The sequence below is a fragment of the Lagenorhynchus albirostris genome, chromosome 19 (genome assembly GCF_949774975.1).
Source record: "Lagenorhynchus albirostris chromosome 19, mLagAlb1.1, whole genome shotgun sequence".
Classification (NCBI taxonomy): domain Eukaryota; kingdom Metazoa; phylum Chordata; class Mammalia; order Artiodactyla; family Delphinidae; genus Lagenorhynchus; species Lagenorhynchus albirostris.
In genome coordinates, this window is record NC_083113.1 from 8,592,528 (window position 1) to 8,599,269 (window position 6,742).

Genomic DNA, 6,742 nt, shown 5'->3' on the forward strand with positions numbered 1-6,742 from the left:
ATGCCACCTCCCCCTCCCCCCATTGCAGGTTCATCCATGTTGTCCCAAATGGCAGAATTTTCTTTTTTATGGCTGAATAATATTCCATTGTGATATATATATATTAAAGTTAGGGTTAGGGATGTATCACATTTTCTTGATCTATTCATCTGTTGAAGGACATTTGCTTCCATATCTTGGCTATTGTGAATAATGCTGCAATGAACATGAATGAAAAGATATTTCTTCAAGATACTGACTTCATTTCCTTTGGATATATACCCAGGAGTGGCATTGCTGGAGCATACGGTGCTTCTATTTTTAATTTTTTGAGGAACCTCCATACTGTTTTCCATAGTGGCTGCACCAATTTATACATTCCCACAAGAGTGCACAATGGTTCCTTTTTCTTCACATCCTCACCAACACTTGTTATCTCTTGTCTTTTTGATAATAGCCATCCTAACAGTTATGAGGTGGAATCTCATGGTTTTGATTTGCATTTCCCTCATGATTAGTGATGCTGAACACCTTTTCATACCTCTGTTGGCCACATGTATGTCTTCTTTGGAAAAAAATGTCTATTCAGGTCCTTTGCCCATTTTCAAATTGAGTTATTTGCTTTTTTACTGTTGAGTTATATGAGTTCTTTATGTAATTTGAATATTAACCCTTTATCAGGTATATGGTTTGCAAATATTTTCTCACATTCTTCATTGAAAAGGTTGCCCTTTCAATATATTGATTGTTTCCTCTGCTATGTAGAAGCTCTTTTGTTTCATGTAATCTCACTTGTTTATTTTAGCTTTTGTTTCCTGTGCTTTTGGTGTCTTATCCAATAAACTATTGCCAAGACCAATGTGGTAAAACTCAAGGAGCTGTTTCCCTATGTTTTTCTTCTAGGAGTTTTACAGTTACAGGTTTTACATTTAAGTCTTTAATCCTTTTCAAGTTAATTTTTGTGAATGGTGTACAATAGTGGTTCAGTTTCATTCTTTTGCATGTGCTTATACAGCTTTCCCATTTATTGAAGAGACTGTCCTTTTCCCACTGTGTGTTCTTGGCACTCTTCTCAAAAATTAGTTGACTGTATATGCATGGGTGTATTTCTGGACTCTCTATTATGTTTCACTGGTTATGTACCTGTTTTTATACCAGTACCATATTGCTTTGATCACTATAACTTTGTAATATAGTTTGAAATTAGGAAGTATGATATCGCCAACCTTGTTCTTCTTTCTGAGGAGTGCTTTGGCTATTCAGGGTCTTTCATAGTTCCATACAAATTTTAGGACAGTTTTTTCCTATTTCTGTGAAAATTGGAATTTTGATAGGGATTACATTGACTCTGTAGACTGCTTTGGGTACTATGGGCATTTTCACAATATTAATTCTTTCAATCCAAGAACATGGGATATCTTTCTATTTATTTGTGTATTCCTCAATTTCTTTTCTCAATGTCTTATAGTTTTCAGTGTACAGGTCTTTTGCCTCCTTGGTTAAATTTATTCCTAAGTGTTTTATTTTTGATACAATTATAAATGGAATTGCTTTCTTAAGTTTTTTTTAGATAGTTTGTTGTTAGAGTATAGAAATGGAGCTGACTTTTTTTTTGGCTGCATTTGGTCTTCATTGCTGCTTGCAGGCTTTCTCTAGTTGTGGTGAGCGTGGGCTACTTTTCGTTGCAGTGCGCGTGCTTCTCACTGTGGTGGCTTCTTTTGTTGTGGAGCACAGGCCCTAGAGAGTGCATGCTTCAGTAGTTGTGGCGTGCAGGCTCAGTAGTTGTGGTGCACGGGCTTAGTTGCTCTGTGGCATGTGGGATCTTCCTGGACAGGGATCAAACCCATGTCCCCTGCATTGGCAGGCGGATTCTTTTTTTTTTTTTTTGCAGTATGCGGGCCTCTAACTGCTGTGGCCTCTCCCATTGCGGAGCACAGGCTCCGGACGTGCAGGCTCAGCGGCCTTGGCTCACAGGCCCAGCCCCTCCGCGGCATGTGGGATCTTCCCAGACCGGGGCACGAACCCGTGTCCCCTGCATCTGCAGGCAGACTCTCAATCACTGCGCCACCAGGGAAGCCCAGCAGGCGGATTCTTAACCACTGTGCCACCAGGGAAGTCTGCAGCTGACTTTTGTATGTTGATTTTGTATCCTGCAACTTTACTGAATTCATTTGTTAGTCAGGTTTTTGATGTGTCTTTAGGGTTTTCTACATAAGATCACGTTGTCTGCAAACAGATAATTTTCTTCCTCTTGATTTGGATAAGTTTTATTTCTTTTTCTTGCCTAATTATTGTGGCTAAGGACTTCCAGTACTATGCTGAATAGAAATGATAAGAGTAGGCATTTTTGTATTATTCCTGATCTTAGAGGAAAGGCTTTTACCTTTTCACCTTCATTATGTTGAGTTACATTCCTTCTATACCTAATTTGTTGAGAATTTTTATCATGAAAGGATGTTGAATTTTGTCAAGTGCTTTTCTGCATCTAATGAAGTGATCATATGCTTTTTATCCTTCATTCTGTTAATGTGGCATATCACATGTGTTGACTGCCATGTGTTGAACCATGCTTGCATCCCAGGGATACATCACACTAAATCATGGTGTATGATCCTTGTGATGTGATGTTGAATTCAATTTGCTAGTATTTTATTGAGGATTTTTGCATCTACGTTCATCAAGGATATTGGCCTATAATTTTCTTTTCTTGCAGTGTCCTTGTCTGGCTTTGATATCAGGGTAATGCTGGCCTCATAAAATGAGTTTGGAAGTGTTCCTTCCTCCTCAACTTTTGGGAGGTGTCTGAGAATGATTGGTATTGATTCTTCTTTAAATGTTTGGTAGAATTCACACATAAACTTATCTGGTCCTGGGCTTTTATTTGTTGGGAGATTTTTGATTATTGACCCAATCTCCTTGCTTATTATTGGTCTGTTCAGATTTACTTTATGGTTCAGTCTTGGTAAGTTGTATGTTTCTAGTAATTTACTCATTTTTTCTAAATTATCTAATTTGTTGGTGTATAATTGCTCATAGTAGTCTCTTATGATCCTTTGTATTTCTGTAGTATCATTTGTTATGTCTCCTCTTTCATTTATAATTTTATTAATTGAGCCGTTTGTCTTTTTTCTTAGTCTAGCTAAAAGTTTTTCAATTTTTGCTCATCTTGTCAAAAAACCCACTCTTAGTTTCATTCATCTATTTTGTTTCTTTCTAGTCTCTGTTTCATTTATTTCTGGTCTAATCATTATTTCCTTCCTTCTGCTACCTGTGGACTTATTTCTTCTTTTTCTAGTTCCTTGAGGTGTAAGTTTAGAACATAGATGCCACAATCCTCAACAAAACGTAAACAAACTGAATTCTCTCTTTTCCATTCTTTTTTTTCTCCTCTGACTGGATAATGTCAAAATATCTGTCTCCAAGTTCACAAATTCTTTATTCCTTGGTGGACCAACCCCTGGGTGATGTCCTCATTTCCTCTCTCCCTCTTTCTCATATGGCCCATCAGTCCCTAAGCCAATCCCTTCCTCCCCCTGATTCTCTACTCTGTCCCCTCCTCTCTGTCCTCGTGGCTCGGGCTGACTCAGGACTTTTGTTCTCCCACCTGGACCCAGACATCAGGCCCTTCCCTGGCCTTATTCTCTCCCCTCCAGTCGATTCCTTACGTGGCTCCAAAAGAGACTTTTTGAAGCTCATACCTAGGTTACACAGCCCTATGTTCAAATCTCAGTTAGGACACTGACTCACCACCCCTTCCCCTGAGCGCCCACTTCTAAACCACCATGAAGTCCTTTATGCTCCACTACTAAAATACATTTCGAATCCATCCACTTGTGTTGAACTCCATGGTTACCATCCTAATCCAGGCTCTTATTATTTTCCACACAAATAATTATAATTGCCTCTGAAATGATTGTCATGTGTTGAATGGTGACCCCCCTCCCCTAACAAAAGATATATCCATGGCCTGGAATGTGATCCTATTTGGAAAAGATGTTTTTTGCAGATGTAGTTAAGTTAAAGATATCAAAATGAGATCAACCTTGATTATTCAGGCCCTAAATCTAATGACAAGTGTCCTATAAGAGACACATAGGAAGACACGGAGAGAAGAGGAGAATGCCAGGTGAAGAGGGAGGCAGAGATTGGAGTTATGTAGCCACAAGCCAAAAAACTCCTGGAGCTATCATAAGTTGGAAGAGGCAATTATCTGTTTCTTCCCTAGAGCCTCCAGAGGGAATGCAGCCTTGTCAACACCTTGACTTTGGACTTTTGGCCTCCAGAATAGTGTGAGAGTAAAATTCTGTTGTTTTAACCTACCAAGTTTGTGATAATTTGTTCTTGAAGTCACAGGAAACTAATACACCAATCTTCCACTTTTCTACCCACTGTTCGCTTCCTCAGAGATGAGTACGTGAGTACCTGGAGATCCAAAGGAAGGTGGCAGAGGTTTGCTAGATGCTCACCAATTTGGTTTCCTCTTTCTTAGGCACACAGGAAGACTACATTTCCCAAGCCTCCTTGCAGTGAAGTTGAGGCCATGTGACTGGTCTTGGGCCAGTGGAGTGGGTGCAGAGTGATGTAGGGCATTTGTGGACCCAGCCATAAAATGTCCTGTACAATTTTTACCTTGTCTCTCTTCATTCATTCATTGGCTGTCTGTAAGCTGAGAATTTATTGGAGGACTTAAGGATGGGAGGGCTGAGAGATAAAAGAGCTTAGGTCCCTGGTTTCTCCTTGGAAGAGAGCCTTTTGGACTTTATGTAAGTAAGAATTTATTGCATTAAACTATATAATATTTTATTAGTATATAAAATTTGTTTGTTAGTATTAGTATTAGTAAATAGGGTTGTGTGTTAAAGCAACTAGCTTTAATAATCCTGACGGCTACAGGTAAAATACCTGTCACCGCATTTTAGCCAGCATCAAAATTCAGATCTGTGATAAACTCCAGTGCTTTCAATTTTTCTTTTAGTAGTTTTGAGTGCATAATGTTATTTTTTTACCGCTTTCTTATGGTGAAGGATGACACATATAATAATGTTCACAAAACACAATATACAGCTCAATGAATTATCACAATGTTAATACCCATGTAACAAAGATCAACATCATCATCGACCCAGAAACCATTTTCTCCCTTGCAAATCACTATCCCATTCCTCTTGACTTATAATGCTATATTTTGGTTTGGCCTGTTTTTCATGATATAAATGGAATCATACAGTATTTATTCTTTTGTGTTTAACTTAATTTTGTTCAACATTATATTTATGAGATTCATCAATGGAATAAGTAGCAATATTTCTTATATCCTCACCACTTTCAAGTATTTTATTGTCTGAATATCCCACAATTTATTTATGCATTCAACTATTGATGGACATCTCGGTTGTTTCCAGTTTTTTGATTATTACAGATCACACCAGTACAAACATTAAAAAAAAGGATGAAATTAGTTTTAATAATATATTTTATTTAACCCAACATATCCAAAATATTAGCTTATAATCCTCTCTTCCAAGTCTTCCTTGAATCTACTCCAATAAGGCTTTCATTCTGACTCGTTCACCAAAACCACTTTTGTCAAAGTCACCAGTGATACCCATGTGGTCAATTCTTGGTCCGCATCTTACTTGACTTCTCTGCATCACTGGTTGTGGTCCCCACACAGGCAGCATCAGTGTCGGCTGGGAATTTGTTAACATATTTCTAAGTCCTCATCCCAGACCTACTGTAGTAGTCCCCCCAAATATATGTCTTGTCCGAACTGCTGGAGCCTGTGAATGTGACCCTATTTTTTTTTACCCTATTTGGAAAAAGGGTCTTTGAAGATGTAGTTAAGGATTTCAAAATGAGATTATCCTGGATTATCTGAGTGGGCCCTAAATCTAATGACAAATATTCTTAAAAGAGACACCCAGAGGAAAGACACTCCTAGAGGAGAAGGAGAAGACAGAGGTGGAGATTGGAGTTATGCAGATACAAGCCAAGGAATGCCTTGAGCCACCGGAAGCTACCCTTAGCCCACAGATCCTATTGTCTGCCCAGAAGCCAAAGGGATCCTCCTGTTAAAACATGAGTCACTTCTTGACTCAGAACCCTCTAATAGCTTCTTATCTCACTCAGGAAAAAAACCCAACTTCCCATCATGACCTCTAAGGGCCTCCATTCAATACTCTGGCCCCTGCCACTTCTCTCATTCCACCTACTACCACCCTTCCCTCAGTCACTGGGATCCAGCCATACTGGCTTCCTTGTTGTTTCAAGAACCTGTCAAGTATACTTCTGCCTCCAGACTTTTGTCATTGCTGTTCTCTCTGCCTGGTATGCTCTTCCTCATGCTGTTCCTAGCTCCTTTCCTCATCTCCTTCAAGGCTCTGCCAAATGTCACTTCCTCAGAGAGGTCTTACTTGACTACTGTCTACAGCTCTCTGCCTTGTCCCCTCATCATACTCTGTTTTGCTTTCTTAACAGCACTCCCATTCTCAGAAATTCTTATTTGTTTACATGTTTCCTGCTTTTGCAACTAGAATGTAAAATCTTTTTCATACAGTATCCTTAGGGTCTAGGGCAGTGTGGGGCACATATCATTCAATAAACATTTACTGACTGGTGTCTTGAGTTCACAGATTTTCCTGCCCCAGGGCTTTGCATAGGCTCAGGGGCTGAGATGTTCATATTCCATTTTTAACCTAGTAAATCAACCTTCAAGTCTCAGTTTCAGTGTTACTTCCTCAGGGAACTCCTCCTGTAACAGAGA